The sequence below is a fragment of the Suncus etruscus genome, chromosome 10 (genome assembly GCF_024139225.1).
Source record: "Suncus etruscus isolate mSunEtr1 chromosome 10, mSunEtr1.pri.cur, whole genome shotgun sequence".
Lineage (NCBI taxonomy): Eukaryota > Metazoa > Chordata > Mammalia > Eulipotyphla > Soricidae > Suncus > Suncus etruscus.
In genome coordinates this window covers 65177558-65194850 of record NC_064857.1, presented here as the reverse complement: position 1 = coordinate 65194850, position 17293 = coordinate 65177558, and positions in this window count along the sequence as shown.

Genomic DNA, 17293 nt, shown 5'->3' with positions numbered 1-17293 from the left:
GGAAAGCTTCATCATAAGTTCCACCCCTTGACCTGTGCAAATACCGAGATCTCTAGATACAGAGATCAGATTTTATCACCCAGGACGAAGCAGAAGCCTTCCAAACACCCCGAAAGCACCAAGGGTAGAGTAAATAAACCTGAATGAATAGTTAATCCCCTGACAATATACTCCAAGGGTGGAGAAACCCTGTATCTCTTAGACAAAGGGAATTCCTTTTCAAATGACCCTAATATTTACTGTGCCTGTAAATATTTACTGTGCAGGAGGGAAAAGAAAAAAAAAAGCACAAAACAATTTTTTATATCTAGGTTTTGTCGATTTCTTCGTTTTGGTATGGTTACTCAAGTTGTTGTCTCCATTTATATTTATTTATTTATTTTCTTCTTTTCTTTTTTCTTTAGGTGCTATGCCATGTTTTTATCTCAAGACCATGGCTTTTATGTGGTGCTTATCTTTATTGTTGGAGTGCTCACTGGATATTTTATTTGACACTTCTTTTTGTACTGTTGAGGTGTTTCACCTTCTTTTTCCCCTTCGTCTCTCAAACTGATGATAAGAGCCTCTAGAAAGACTCTGCCCATTTTTGACATATTTGATTTTTACCCCAGTTTATCTTCTTCAAACAAAACCACATAACTGGAACTATCTAGTACCGCCTCCCAGTTAGAGGAGGAAACAAGGGAGGTACCAAGACCAAAACAGGTGTAGGACCACTAAGTAGTAAGCTAGGCTCAGAGGGGACCATGTATTCTAGCAGCCCCGGGAGTGAGGGAGGAGGATATGGGAGGTAGGATGGGAACAGAGGTGTAGGGAAGATAATTCGGTGATGGGAATCCCCCTGATATTATGTTAATATGTACCTAAAATATTATTGTCAACAATATGTAAGCCACTATGATCAAAATTAAAATTATATTAAAAAATCAAGAGTTAAAAAAATGAAAAAAAAAATCAAACAACAACAACAACAAAAAATTGCGTGGTTTTTTTTGTTTGTTTGTTTGTTTGTTTGGTTTCTTTTTTTTTTTTTTTGCATAGGCACAATAAGTATTGGGGAGATTAGAAAGGGAATTTCCTTGGCCTAAGAGATACAGGTTTTCTCCGCCCTTGAAACATTGTCATGTTAACTTCAAAGCTAGAAGTTCTAAAATTGGGATACCCCCAATTTTTTCCTTCAATCAAGTTTTCATTATCAAGAATCTGGTATCAAGCAACAGTCCACATTTTGGGGGGATGAGAAGGAGGGCCTCAGAGCATGAGTCAGCAGGAGTGTTGGTTGCAGTTTCTTGCCAGGGGATGAGATATGGGGCTGAGAGGGTGTCCTTTTGCTTGGGAGGTGGGTGATGGCTTATTGGGGCAGGAGGTCGGTCTCGATACCTAATGAGTTAAGAACTGAAAGTAAAGAGCATTAATAAGGAGGGATATTGGATCAGGATTGGGAAGTGAAGGGATAGTATGGTTTCTGAAGTGGGGAGTAAGGGATAGTATATAGGAAGGGTTATATACACTATTGGCAAGATTTTAAAAGGATTCTTAGAACCAATCTGGAACATGAACTCTACACATGGTACAGATGACTGTTTATTTTTTAGAAAATAAACTACTTTCCCTAAGAGATTGTTTTCTTGTTTGTAAATGTTGTGTAACAATATTTACCTGCAGCAACTTTTTGTGGATGAAAAAAGCTACTTTGGAAAGAGTATATAAACCACTGAGATTTTCAATAAAATGGGTAGAAAAATATTTTATGCAATATGTGTCAGGGTTTAATCATCACAAAAACATTAATTTTTCAATCACCAGATTGAGATTGGATGGGTAGCATTATTCTCTTAGCAAAGTAAAATTTAAGAACAAGTAAAGGAATAGGACACATACACAGTTAAGGGCCCAGTAGGGTTACTTGTCTACATTGTAGTTTCCTTCAAGTCTGAAAATGATTAAGCAGATTTAGTGAAGAAAGTTAATAACCTCCCAATTGAAAGGCTTGGGTTATAGGATGGGAATTTTAATTGTTTTCATGTGACTTTAATATAAGGAAACATTTTCTAGAAGTTGGAATTTTCCAAATAGGAACTCAGTCCTTCATAAGAAATTAAAGCCTTGAAAACACATATTTAATAAACAACTCTTTAGAATAATTCCTCTTTAAAATAAATTCTAGATGTCAAAACGGGGCCTCAATTTTTTTCAAATTTTATATTGACTTATTTACAATCCAGTTTTGAATTTAGTTTTACTTTTACTCTTGATAATTCCATATCCTTCCTTACAATATTAAGCACAGCTACTCATCACCTACCATCTTATTTGTGTTAAGTAGCCTCTGAGAAACTTCATTGTACGAAAAAATTGGGGGCATCCCAATTTTAGAACATCTAGCTTTGAAGTTCTGTTAAGCATATGTTAATTTTTCCTCCTCTTTCAGAAGCAATGCCCATCAAAAGAGCCTGCCTTTTCTCAAGCTTTCAAATGAGTTTTGTAATTATTATTTTCATGAATGATTAATTCCTAGCATAAGAAAATTAAGAGGATGCAAATAAGCCTATGGAATTAAATAAAGCAAAATGTTGCTTGGTGGAGCAGCAGATGTTGAATATTTTACTCTGCCCCTGATCTCACTGAAGGGGTTGAGCAAGGTTGTGATGACAAGCAAGGCACATATTATTTTGAGTTGCACTGGGACATTTGATCACTGTTGCTGTGGCAGGCAAGCCTCATTATTATGGTGTCTAGCAGGTGTAGGTATTCATATGGAGACTGTCATTAATGTATTTTATACATATCTACTAATTACACTTCTCAATTCCAAATAGCAGCATTGTCATCCCAGTTGGATTTGTCATCATTGAAGTAGATGACAGGGGTACAATGAGAGACAAAATGCTGTCTTCAAGATCATGTAGGGTTGTACTAACATTCTAGGAAATGAGTGGTAAGAAAATCCTTCTTTTGATTCCAAAATATTGAGAAAAAATCAAATGAGTCAGACTTGGAAAAATTAACAAAGATGTTACACAGACTATATCCTCTGTGAATTATATGAGCATATTTAATTTCAATTGATAATGATGCATTTAATTATAACATCCTCTATGATTTAAAAACATAGGCCAATATGTCAGTTTCTTTTATATTTAAGACACTGAGCATTCAATTCTTTGAATCTAAAACTAGAAACTTCAATGCCAGCCATACCCAGAAACAGACATCCAAAGGACAGACCCAGAATTTTTATTGTGATTTGAAAAATCTAAAGTCTAAGATATTCTCTATTTATGCACATAGATTCTTTTCTGGCCTTGTTACCCAAACTTGAAAGAGAAATAAATACAGAGAAAGCAGTAAAGAAGAAATAGAGCAATAGAAAGCTTTGTGAGATGTAATTGGATTTGCCCTGTACACATCATCAATAGTCAATTTGTTTTATTGGTTCTGAAATGTGCTCTGCAATCAGTTTTATGAACCTCTCTATTGGCTTTTAGATACAATACGAGAGTCATATGTCCAAACAGCTCTAAGCAACACAATTTTGAATGTTAGATCATGTCTCTACCAACTCTTTCTTTAGATTCATCTCAGCCAATTAGAGGAATGAATTTAAAGTAGGGCAAAGGTGCATTTTAATAGATGACACTTAAATTGTACTTTCAAAAGTATTATTCACAAAGGTATTTTTATCTTTATATGATTATTTTCATACGTATAAAGACACTTTTTAAAGTAAACACGATTTTTTTTTTTTTTGGTTTTTGGGCCACACTCGGTGATGCTCAGGGTTACTCCTGGCTATGAGCTCAGAAATCACTCCTGGCTTGAGGGACCTTATGGAACACTGGGATTGAACCCAGGTCTGTCCCAGGTCAGCCTCATGCAAAGCAAGCACCCAACTGCTGTGATATAGCTCCAGCCCCATAAAGTAAATACAACTTTAAGAATCATACTTAATATAACAATATAATGTCTCTGACTTCAACTTTTAAACCTGATCTCTGAAAGAATAAGTTTTAAAACTAGTGGTATTCAGGATGCCTGATGGGGTGACAGGAATTAGCAGCATGCAAGATAAATATTCTACCTGCAGTCCAGTATAAGATCTATTTTTGAGTGTGCAAGATATAGTTGTGATTTCAGTAGATAAAAATTCATCAAATATCTGCAGTTTTATAAGGTTCAATTTAATTCTGATAATTGCAGTTTCCTGTATGAGCGAAACTGTGAAACTTTATAGCTGCCTTAATTACATCATGTGCACATAGTATTACAGTACTTATACATATAAGAATGTGCATATAGAATTGTAAAGATCATGTTTATTTTTGCTTCATTCTTGTCTCTGAAATAATGACCAATATGTTAATGAAAACTCACACAACTTACTAGCTGGGGCATAATTTCTGTTTTTTATTAGGCACACAAACTTTCCAATATAAGAACTAATAAAAATTTAAGTTAAAATTAGTTAATTTCATTAATTGTAAACCTATATATTTCTACAGACTATTACATCCTCAAATAAGACATTCAATGGTTATATGCTTATAGTAACTCTAATTTGGAGTGGATACAATACAATATTTCTTTGTGAACTATGATAGTAAGAGATACACAGACTTCAAATAAAATCTGAGTCCTCTCTTTTCAACTAATGGATCAATGGCCTTTGTTTCTATAAAATTCAAGTTTTGAACAACTTAATTTATTTTACAATAAGGTCCAAAGCAAATGAGAAGATACATACCTATCACAGAAATAAAGTTAAATAATTAACAATAACTGATGCTGCCTTAGATATTAAAAGTGAAATCTGAAAATAGTCTTGAGAATGATCATCTTAAACTATTGAGGACTTACCTAAGTACACCATAAATAAATTTTAGAGCTCTTGGTAAAGTTTTAATTTTACCTATATTTGAGTTCACTAGAAAGATCAGTATATCATGCTTTGCATTTTCTCAATGTTTGTCTAGAGATGAATAGTTACCCTTTACAAGTGCTAAAACAATATATTAATACACCAAATTATTACAGAATATGAAACTGTGAAGAAAGACACTAGTTGCAAATGAATAAGGGGCTTTAATGCAAAAAATTAGAATTGAGCTACAATCAGCATTTCCCTTTGCATACTTTCTGTTTGGTAGGATGTTATATTTTCAGAAGGAAAAATATGAGCCTTCTTTTCTTTTTTGCTGACCCTTTCCATTATATATAAGCTAACTGCCTTAGTTTATATAAAAATAGATTCACATATTGATTTGGAAAAAAAGTGCAAAAAAGATCTTCTGAACAGCTTTTTCTAACCATCTTTTGGATTCATCTGTGAAATGCCTTTGCTTTGTCTACTTATAGGCAGTGCACAGGAACTTTCAAATTTAAATCACACCTTCAGTAGAGGAAGTCACAGCTGAGCCACCAGTCACTTCTGCTAGGTTAAAGGGATGGTGGTGGAAGAGGAGGAGCTTCTGCTGTAAACAAATTATTTACTCAGTGTTCTTGTTTCTGATTCCTTCACTAAACAGCAATTTTGCCTTCTCTTAATATTTGTGAGTCAATACTATTCTTTATGCAATACACATACTTCTTCTAATAGGTAAAATCACACAGAAAGCCGCTATTTCAGATGTTTCTTCAAAGAAGCCTCTTCAGAATCTGGTGGAAATATATTGTTTTTTCACATGGTGGTATAAAGCTAGATTCTGAAAATCCCAATATACAGTATTGTCAGACAAAATTATTGGTATTCACTTTTTATCCTACTTTAATTCCAAATGGCTCTTTATTAATTGCAAAACATATAGTTACATGTACATATGTTTAGCTTTCGATGGGGTATATAGCTCCAATATTCACAACTTAAATGATCTCCTTTAAGTGATTAACATCCTTTATGTGTTTTGTTAGTATTGTTTAAAGCACAGCTTTGTTATCTTATTTAATTATTTATTTAATGATCATATTAATTTAATTCAGCTAAGATATATTAATGTAGATTTCAGAGTATACTTTTTTATGATGTCTAGTTAAAAACAACCTATAAAGCACTTCCCAAATATTGCCGGTTGAACAGTATTTTGGGGTCATTTTAATTTTTTTTTTATGTTGATCAGAAACCAGTAAACAAAATAGTCCTTTTCCATGTGCTTTATTGATTTCTCTTATGATATTTTTCTGTCACATATAAATTGCTTCTCTGCTGCATGTGCATAAACATCTATAGTAAATGGCCTACATTTGTTGAGATTAATTTTTTTATTATTTGAACACTGCCTCTTGGATCTCTTTCTCACCTTTGGTTAGTATTCCAACCTCTTTTTAAGGTTGTAGATTCTTAGCTTCTCATTGTTTTTTTTTTTTTGTTTTTTTTTTTTGAGGATCAGGATAAATCCAGTGCTCAGAGATTACTGCATGCTCCATGCTCAGGAATCACTTCCAGTTGTGCTTGGGTGCCAGGGATTGAAACCAAGTCCTTTGCATGTAAGAAGAGACTCTTATTCTCTTTATTATCTCCCTAGCACCTCGTTTTCCTGTTTAAATGGACATCTACTCCTCTGTAGATATACCTTTTTCATTATTGTCTATTCCATTATCTTAGAGTATTCATGATGAAACAATCTGATGTTTCCTTAAAATATTGAGCTTCCTTGTTTTACTGACATGATTTGAAGATTGCCTATATTATATTATAAATATAAATATGTGGGATAGGAGAGATAGCATGGAGGTAAGGCTTTTATGCAGAAGGTCATTGGTTTGAATCCTGGCATCTCATATGGTCCCCCGAGCCTGCCAGGAGCGATTGCTGAGCCTGGAGCCAGGAGTAACCTCTGAGCGCTGCCAGGTGTGACCCCAAAACCAAGAAAAATAAAAATAAATATAAATATGTGTGCACACTTTTGTCTGTACTCAGACAGGTTGATAACATCTGATTTATTTCTTAATATATACATGTATCTATCATTTATTTTACTGAGTGTCAATATTTTATTTCATGCATAAATATGTATTTGTAATCATAAATGTTGATAACTTCTCTGGGTAAAAAGAAAAAATAAACAAACAAAAAACTTAAAACCCTGCATTTTAGATGAAAGTAGAAAATGGATTAAAATACTAATAAGAAGATAATGGTAGAATAGTGGTCCCAAATTGTTCATCTAAGGTGATTTGGGGATTATACTAGGACTCTTTAAAATCCTAACTAAAGATGGGTGCATTGCTGGTGGGAATGCACTAGTGAAGGGGGGGTGTTCTTTATGTGACTGACAATTATAGTGATATCAAGTTATTTAAATAAAGATTTTTAAAAAACCCTTTTAAAAAAAGAATAACTTGGGGGCCCAAGCAATAGCATGGAGGTAGGCCGTTTGCCTTCCATGCAGAAGGACGGTGGTTCAAATCCCGGCATCCCATATGGTCCTCCAAGCCTGCCAGGTGCGGTTTCTGAGCATAGAGCCAGGAATAACCCCTGAGTGCTGCCGGGTGTAGGTGTGACCCAAAAACCAAAAAAAATTAAAAAAATAAAAGTATAACTTTTAGGAATCTGAGAATTTAAGTAGTAGATCAGAGTCTTTGAAGCTAAATAAAATAAAAATTTTCCAAATCTGATAAAAACTGTTCCACAAAATGGGACTTGTTTTTGAAGATTCAATTATAGGTGTCTTAAAAACTACGTAGGAGAGTGCTTGTTTATTCATAATTGTACTAGTATGACCATCACAGGAAACACTCTCTTTTATATAATGCATGTTTTATTTTTGGCCATTTGGTGTATTTTTCTCTATTCTGGAATAAGCTATAGGATTTAAATAAACTCTTCCTTTCTCTTAATTTGAATAATCATATTTATCTATATCTTCTCTGCACTTGAAAATGTAAGTTTAGTTTCCAATTTTAGCTTTCACAACTTTCATTTCCCAGAGTCTCATTTACCTCTTACATCCTACTGATCCCTTTACATATTGCAATGTATACTTTTATTATTCTTTAGTTATTAAATATATGGTACTTGATTTTGACTGATTGTTGTATTGTCTAAGGCTTTCTCCTAGTGCAGGATTGGGGTGCAAGACAGTGACCAGTGCCAGAGGTGTGAGGTGACAGTCTTGTTCTATGAGCACCAGGGACTGCCTCAGTAGTGCTCACTATTATTCAGCATCTGGTATCAAACTTGAAGCTTCACACAGAGTACAACTGTGTTCTCTATTCTTTGAATCTGTATCTTTGACACCTACAATAATTTTAATGAGTATCTTTATTCATTTCAGATTGTCTCTGTAGGGTTTACTATTTTATTAATGAAGTTTTACTATTACAGATGGAATAATACTCTAGCACAAAGGGCTTATAGCACATGCTTTTCAAGAAAGATGCAGGAAATTCTAGCCTGAATAATACTGTTTCTATCAAAAGGTAAGAGAAATGACCCCATTATTAAGAGTTCATTATGAAAGAAGGACTACTAGAAATTTGTAGACAAAGACATTCAATATGCCATCTTGACCCTTTCAAAGTCTGGGATGAGATCAGTAAAATGAGTTCATCTGTGTCTTCTAAGCAGTTTATGATAAGCTTAAAGTCAAAGGTTAGATTGTTGTATCATTTGATTGTTGTATTTGCAGAGCATTTACATAGCAGTAAGAGAAAGTTGTGAAGAGCGATCACAGAAAACACAGGACTATTCAAAGACCCCTACTATCACCTCTCTTCTAAACTTGATTTTGTGGATGAAGGTTCTCTTTTTTGCAGAGCCTCAATGACACCTTGTAAAAAAAAAATAAAAAGAACAACACCACAAACACAATCAAACAAATTAAGTTAATAAGGGAGCTTCTGGGGCAGCCGGAGATGTCAGATAGACTGATTCTCCTATTAGCAAAGTGAACTGAAAACTGCACTTAACTAGGGTTGGACCAAAATGCAGAGATCCTTCCAAAAGTGGAGATTCTTTGTTCTGTCTCACATTGTACACAACAGTAAAGTGTAAAGATCACTCTTTCCTCTTATCTAATTTGAGCTGATGCAAAGCCATTAGAGCAATGTACCCCAAATCTCCATGATGATGTTTAGGCTGTTGGTACTGAATTCTATTTTTGTTTGTTTGTACATCAACTGTTGATTGTTGAAGGTTTGTCCTTTGAGCATCCCAGACTTGCATTGTTTAGTACCTCCACTTTTGCTGAACTATCAAGATGATGAAAATTTAGATTTTGAGTATTTGGGTTATTTTTTCCACTTCAAGTGTCAAGGCTCTCAGAAACCAAATTTTTTTTTACCACATTTTATTTTCTTATTTTAAATTTACCCATTGAATGTGAAGTTCTTAAGGACCCTACTCTAGTGCATTCCACTTTATTTACATTGTTAACCTCCTCTTTTTAATGACCTTTCTCCTAATTCCAGCCTGATATATACATACGAATCCATGAAGTATATTTTTGAGATAACTGATACTCAATGTCATATAACACTGCTTTATTATTCCTCTGTATTAAAGCTAGATTCTTCTGGCTCTTCCCGAATTCCTAATATTTTCAATAGTTTATTAATGAATATTTTAGGTAGTCCAAGAGTAGCAGAATCAGAAAATATCTTTGATCCCAATAGTGAAGAAAAAAGAAAAGGATTCTGTGAATTGTATCTTGAGATCAAGTGAACTACAGCATCTTAACTCAGAGGTCCCACATAGGAGTTAGATACTTTGTTATAACAAAAAGCAAACTACAAACATGTTTGTAATCATGGTGCTTAAATAAAGATATTATAAAAAACAGCAAATAATAATACTGTCTAAAGAAGACAGGCACATAGTAAATGAGTTGAGTTCTTTCTCCTAGGTTCTAAAAATTTCTTGATAACCATTGCCCTAACACAATCAGAAGCCAGGAATCTGAGCATCTAGGGTTCTTTGGTGCTGCCAATAACTGAACTCAGAATGATTTAATAATGTACATATTTATATCTAAGGATATATATGGATAGATATAAATATATTTTTATAATATATATATATTTAACTTAGGTGTTACAAGTGTAACAAGTTACAACTTTGCTTCATTTAGATTTTCAAGCATTTTCAAGTTTAATTGTAAAAAGAAAGCGGGCTCAGACATTATCTGGAAACCAAATAGGTGAAGCATTTCATTTTACACTTCAAACTTTGAAATGTTAGAAAAAATGTTAGAAAAAAATGACCTTTTTTTTTTAACATTTTCAAATGAAAAAGGGGGGTCTGGAATTTATAGAGTAATATTTTATATAATTAATGCTTAAATTTACCTAACTGGTAATTGTGCCTGGAATAAACTTTTCAGTCTGTCGCCCAAGTTCTTTTTTTTTTTTTTTTTGCTCTTTCATTTTCCTTTGGGTTAACATCTCAAAGTCATCCAGATTCTAGATGAGTGATATTTAACCGCACTGCCTGAGAATCACATTCACCAGAGAGAAACAAGTTGTTCCTGAGTTTCAAGTTATGTCTATCAGAAGGAAGGCATGTATAGCTCCCAGATTCATTTCTGTCATGTTCCCACGGGAGGCGAAACTCTGAAACAAAGTTTTCAACAGGTATTTGCATCGACAAATATCTTTGATCTTCTTACATATGCAGATACCCAAACGAAGTGAGCATTCATTCCTCCTAGTAATTGGAATTCTCCAAGGATTTAATTAAAACAGCAGCCAAGTTCATCTGCCTGCCACATTCTCTAGAGGCTGGCATCTTTGTTGAAGTGCCTAATCTGCCAGGTATTCCCAGGAAAGACTTGGCTACGGAGAGTCGGGTTTTATTCCCCAGTGTCGTGTGGGAGAGAACAGAAGTGTTGAAAGCAGGAGCTCAGTCTCCAGTGTTACATAATTTTTCTCCCCTGCTATTCAGTTGGAGAACTAGATAAAGAAAAACTACCTCAAGCACTGACATTTCCTTTACTGACTTGCCACCATGCTTCTTGTGAGTACATGGTCCTTGTAATCCAGAATTACTCACTGGATCAGCATGATCCAATCTAATTTATAAGACAGGCTATTAGCTCCTCTTAAGGGTTTCATTCAGATGATAAAATCTAGAATCTGAGACTGAATGTGCTTTTAGTTGAAAATCAATCTACTCATAATAACGTATAAACACAGATACTGTTCTTTTTAGTCCATCTACTACTGCTATTTATTGCTACTTTATTTAAAAGTAAAGTGTAATTGAGTCATTAGTAATTTGAAATACGCACATCTCTTTCTCCAGTGACATCCAATTTTATACTTCCAACAATATTGTAGCTCAACCAGAATCAAAAATCAATTGATTAACAAAAAATGAGATTGCCAAGGGTAGGGGAGTAGACTGAAGGGGTTCAAAGTGTTGCAGGAATATTGATTGTGTTGAAGATTCAGAAATATTGATATTTTGATAGTGGCAATGGTATGGTAATTTTAATTACCCCTCAAAGTGTGCAAACATTTGTACCACTGTAACAGTCACAAACCTCAAAATAAAATTAATAAGAAAAGAAATAAGTGTATTAATTTAAGGCTGAATGGAGCAAAGAGATAATTATGGATGTTGTATAAAATATCTAGTTCTATATTACCAGTTCATAAGAAGAATCCCAATATAATTGAGTCAATGAGTCAAGCAATATAAATTTTCTAACAATATGACTTACTGTAATTCTCTTTGATCAATCGAAATAGGATTCACAAACTATAGGACCCTTCTGTTTATTAATCACACTTCCTGGACTGCTCTGTTCCAATTCAAGATGCTTTGGGCCATCTCCATTTTTTAGATGTTTTCAAAAATGAATGCTAAATTTTCTTGTAATCTGAGTCTTACCAGTTTTTTTATTGGAAAGCCTAAAATTAATAAAAGGTGATTTTTTTCATACCAAACTTGTAGTAGTTTTTTTTATTTTTAAAATATATCTTTATTTAAACACCATGATTAAAAACATGATTGTAGTTGGATTCCAATCATAAAAAGAACACAACACCCTTTATCAGTGCGACCTTCCCATTACCAATGTCCCCAACTCCCTCCCCCCCCCCCGACCTCTGCTTGTATTCGAAACAGGTTTTCTATTTTCCTCACTCACTGACATTGTTATGATAGTTCTCAGCATAGTTAATTCTCAAACTGCACTCATTATTCTGTGGTGAGCTTCATAATGTGAACCAGTCATTCCAGCCCTCATCTCTGGAAATTATTTCAATGTCTTTTATATTAAAACCCATAGATAAGTGAAATTATTCTATGTGTGTATCTTTCTCCCTCTGATTTATTTCACTCAGCATAATAGATTTCATGTCCATCCATGTATAGAAAAATTTCATGACTTCATTTCTCTTGATGGCTGCATTATATTCCATTGTGTATATGTACCACAGATTCTTTAGCTATTCATATGTTAAAGGGCATTTTGGTTGTTTCCAGAGACGGCTAACTCTCTATACTTCCACCTAGAATTTCTAAGATTTTTATGCAGGAAGAAATTTTAGAGAAAGACAATTGCCTGAGCAACACTGGGCATGACAAGTGAGAAATAGCTCCAAAATACTGCTCAGTGTGACTCCAAACACACACCACAAAAATGAGAAAAAAAAATCATTAGGAAAACACTTGGCTTTCATATGTTGCAAAGATAAGTTTGTACCTAATTAATGGGGGAGGCTCACTTGGTTTTGACTTAATTAGCTTCATTAACTCTGCAGCAGGTATATTCCCCATCTGACCCATGTGTGTAATATAAATTTCACCATGTCATATGTATTTCCGACCCAATACATTTCCCAATCTAATTGTAATTGAAAACACATATAATAATGTAGCTCAAATATTGTGGGTTTCTCTGTGTTTAGAGATTATTTTATTGGATGACATGGGTATAAAATAAAGTCATAAGGCTTATTCTTGATTTGAAAAAAATTCAAGGATGAAGGATGGGGTACAATGTTTAAGAATCAAGAATGTGGCTCAATCCCAGCAGTACATCATTTCCTGAGCATTATTTGTTACCCAGGGGGCTCCAAGCTCCAGCAGGATGATCTAGGGCAGTGGTCGGCAACCTGTGACTCATGAGCCACATGTAACTCTTTACACTTTTAATTTGGCTCTCCTGTGTGCCGGGCTCCAGGAGTCAGGACTGTGCTCCTAGCCTCTGTCAGTGCGTGCCTTGTGTGGCTCTCAAAATATATTTCAATCGTGGTTTCTGCGAGATTTAGCTCAGTTGAAAAAAAAAAAGGTTGCCGACCACTGGCTAGGGAACGCAAAATCTAAGCAGAACTGTCTGTTGAGCTCACACTGAAACATTTTTGGTTAGCAAAAATTTATTGTGGGACTGGGAGGAACATTCAGTCCTCCTCATCAACATCTGCGAACTTCCTTTCAAGTTCAGGTATATAAACATCCCCCAAAGATATGACTGCATAATGTCATTGACATAAGTCATCAAAAGCATTGAAGCTCAGAAAAAATGGGAAAATAATGTCCTTATCAGAATCTAGCAAAAAACAGCTAAAAGGCAATTACTGCTTTTAAACTATTTTTTGTTTTCCAAGACTAAAACATTCTGAATATTAATGTTAATATGCTTAATATTAATATTTAATTTTAATATTCTGACAATTACTTAATAGTATATGTTAGTAAAGGTTTACACAATATGTTCAAATGGCATTGCTTAGGAAAAAATCATTGCTTAAATCCCTTAACTCTTTTAGAACCTAATAAAATGCAAATGCATTGAAGCTCTGATTCAGGATAGAGATGAACATACACCTTTGGATGAGAAATATGTTTCTATGATCTAAAACCAGCAGCTACAAATGACTCAAAACTCAAAATGGCTGTTATGTAATGACATATTTTAGATTAGAAAGGTAGAATTCAGGACTAGAATTGGAAAATTATTCTCCATTGAAAAATGAAAATAGCGAAGTCACCTACCACTTAAACTATTGAAATAGTCTACTACAGATTTTAAAATGAAGATCAACATCTTTAATTTGCCCATAAATCTAGGCTTTCCATAATCTGCTTCAGAATTTCCGTCATTACTTTGCATTCATTCCGTTTCTTCCAAAACACCTTCAATATTTAACCCACAGTCACAGGACTGTGAGAGTTTGTAATTCAATAGCCTTTTTAACCATGCCCTCTTTAATTTCAGGTATGTCTTTCAATTCCTTTTGTTATCTGCATAATCTTTATTTTTTAAAATTATGTTACTCAACTGGTTTTTTTGTGACACACACCAAAATCATTTCTCCCTACTCCAACATACTCAATGGCAAAAGCAAATTTGGCTATACGAACCCTAAGGTTTAACTTATATTAGAAGGAGAAGATATTGGACCTGGTCATGACTCCAAGTCTTAAATACTAATGTCTCATTTTTGCTAAAGCAAGTGCGCTACCCACTGTACTATCTCTCTTGTTCTCTCTCTTTTGTGCTTTTCTTTTTCACTTCTCACTTCAATACAACTTTGGCATAAATTATAAAAAAAAGTGAACAAAAGTAAGATTTGTAGAACTGGAGGCCTTATGGATGAGAAAATTTGAAACTTGCCAAGAACAATTTTAAAAAAGACTCACATTTACCTGTGATTTTTATTGTATTTTATTTTATTGATTTACAAAGTGGGTTTTCAGAGATACAGTAAATCAGGAACAATTCCATCACAAGTTACAACCTCTTTCTACCAATGTTCCATGAATACATTCCATGCCACAGCTCTGCTCTCTAGCCTGCCAGTATTACAGGCTTATTTTAACTTAACATTAAGTTAGGTTAAAGTTAAAATGACAATTTTTTAAATATTTGAGTCTCTTGTGTTCAATTTTTGTTGACTTTGGCGTGGATATTTAGTTCTGTCCTTTTTTCTTAACACCATCAATGCACCTGATATCCTTTGGCCCCTGGCCCCATCTTTTCTTATCTGCTTTTCTCCTCTTCCACTCAATTTCTTTTCTTTTGCTCACTATACTCTGGAACTAAGAATGTTTGATACGATTCCCATTTAAGTCATTATATATATTCATATAGTTGTTCTAAATACCACATAAAAGTAATATCATTCTGCATTTATCCTTCTTCTAGCTTACTTTACTTAACCTAATATCTTCTAGTTCCATCCCTGTTGAAGCAAATTGCATGACCGCATCATTCCTTTCACCTATGTAGTACATCATTATATATTTGTACCACATCTTCATGATTCACTCATCTATTGTTGGACATCTAGGTTGATATTGTACCAAGTGCTGTAATGAATAGAAGTGTGCATACAATCTTGTGCATAAATATTCTTTTTGTTCTGCACATAGATGGCCAAAACTGGGATTTCTGGGTCATTTGGCAGCTCAGTTTTGAGTTTACTGAGAACCTTCCATACTTTTTTTTTTTATAAGGGTTGATCCAGGAGCATTTCCCTTAGCAGTGGATGAGAATTCCTTTCTCACCATAACCCCACCAACACAGATTGTTCCTGTGATTTTTTCTAAAGCCACTTTGAATATTAGCCAACTCACCACAATGTTCTTCCCAAACTGAAACAATTCTGTAAAATTTCTATTTAGGAGGCCCAGCACCATCACAATTCAGTTCATATAGGGAATAGCGTGGAGAGAAAATGAAAACTTGATTTTCTCTCTTTGTAGAAGAGTGTATCTTATTTATAAAAGTAGTTGTCTTCTTTTGTTAATTACTATATTAAACTTCCAAGTAGTATTGCAAAACCAGGAGTTTGGGATATTTTTGGATACACCTTCCCCAAGTCTGTTTTCACCTCACTAGTGCTTGTTCTTCCCAAAAAGCTACCAGTTTTAAACTGATAGTTTCCCCATCTTTCTAGCAGTAGACAAAGAGAAGGAGTCTTTACAAAGAGGGAAAAATGCAAAACTTTGAAAATTTGCATCACAAAGATGGATGGATGATTCACTTCAGCACAAAATGGAATTTTTTTTTTGGGGGGTGGGGTTTGGATCACACCCAGCAGGGCTCAGGGATTACTCCTGGCTCTATGCTCAGAAATCGCTCCTGGCAGGCTCTGAAGACCCTATGTTATGCAGGGCTTGGAACTACCGTCCTTCTGTATGCAAGGCAAACACCCTACCTCCATGCTATCTTTCCAGCCCACAAAATGGAATTTGTCCTCATTCTATCACTAATGTAAGGTTGCAGAGTGACATTTGTCATGGAGAATAATATTCACCACTGCCATATTTTATCTTGAGAGATATTTGTCTGTGAATGCCTTACTCTGTTTTACAAAGTGGTTTTAATGAGATCAAAACTGGTGATGTTGGGGCTGGAGAGATAGTGCAGTAGTAAAGAAGCTCAATTTATATGCAGTTGATTTGGGTTCCATCCCTGGCACCATATAATGCCCCTAGTCCAATCAGGAGAAAGCCCTGAGCACTGCAAGATATGACTCCAAAATAGAAACAAACAAAATAAAGTGGTGCCTATGCAGATGACATGTCCTGAGTCAAATTAGTGTGAATAGCATGCTATTTAATGGTGATGCGTGTGTGTGTGTGTGTGTGTGTGTGTGTCTATGAATGTGCCTGTGTAAGGCAAGGGATATCCTTCAATATCATGTAATTTCTATTGACAAAACAAGAAACACCTGCCAGTTTCTCAAAGGCAGTGCATTCTAGATTATATATTTATTTAAATGAGTTAATTTCTTCTATTGCTCTTTTGAGTACATTAAAATTAGCATAAGCGATGTCTTTGTAAAGCAGACCCACATTGCGAATGATGATAATAATAAATTATAAAATCTTAGAAGCATATAAGGACATAAAAATGATACACTGATAAAGGAGGTCTGAAGGGACCCGGGTAGGGGGGACTCTGATTTTTTCCAGTCTCTCAGGACAAAAATTTAGCAGCAAAGACCTCTTGCTCAGTGAGCCAATCCGATCCTGATTAGACTTTCAATGTGCAATTTGTTTTAAAAAAATCTAATCATCTTCTCCTGCTCCAGATATAACCTTTCCACCCCATGCGGTTCATATTATGTAAATGGAGTCAGAAATGTAATAGCTCAAATTTGATTATAGCAGCCTGTTGCCTGTGGTATCATTAAAAGTGCAAGTTGACACATGAGCTTCTAGTTTATGGGACTGCATGTCATGAGCACATTAGTTAAGGCACTAACACTCCCTGTTTGCTTTTACACTGCAACCAGCAAAAGGCAAGATCTTTATAAAATAATCTAGGAGCTGTAATCTATGTCAAAAATCAGGGTTGATGCAATCGCTTTCTAACTCACATCCCAGTGGGATGTATGTTGA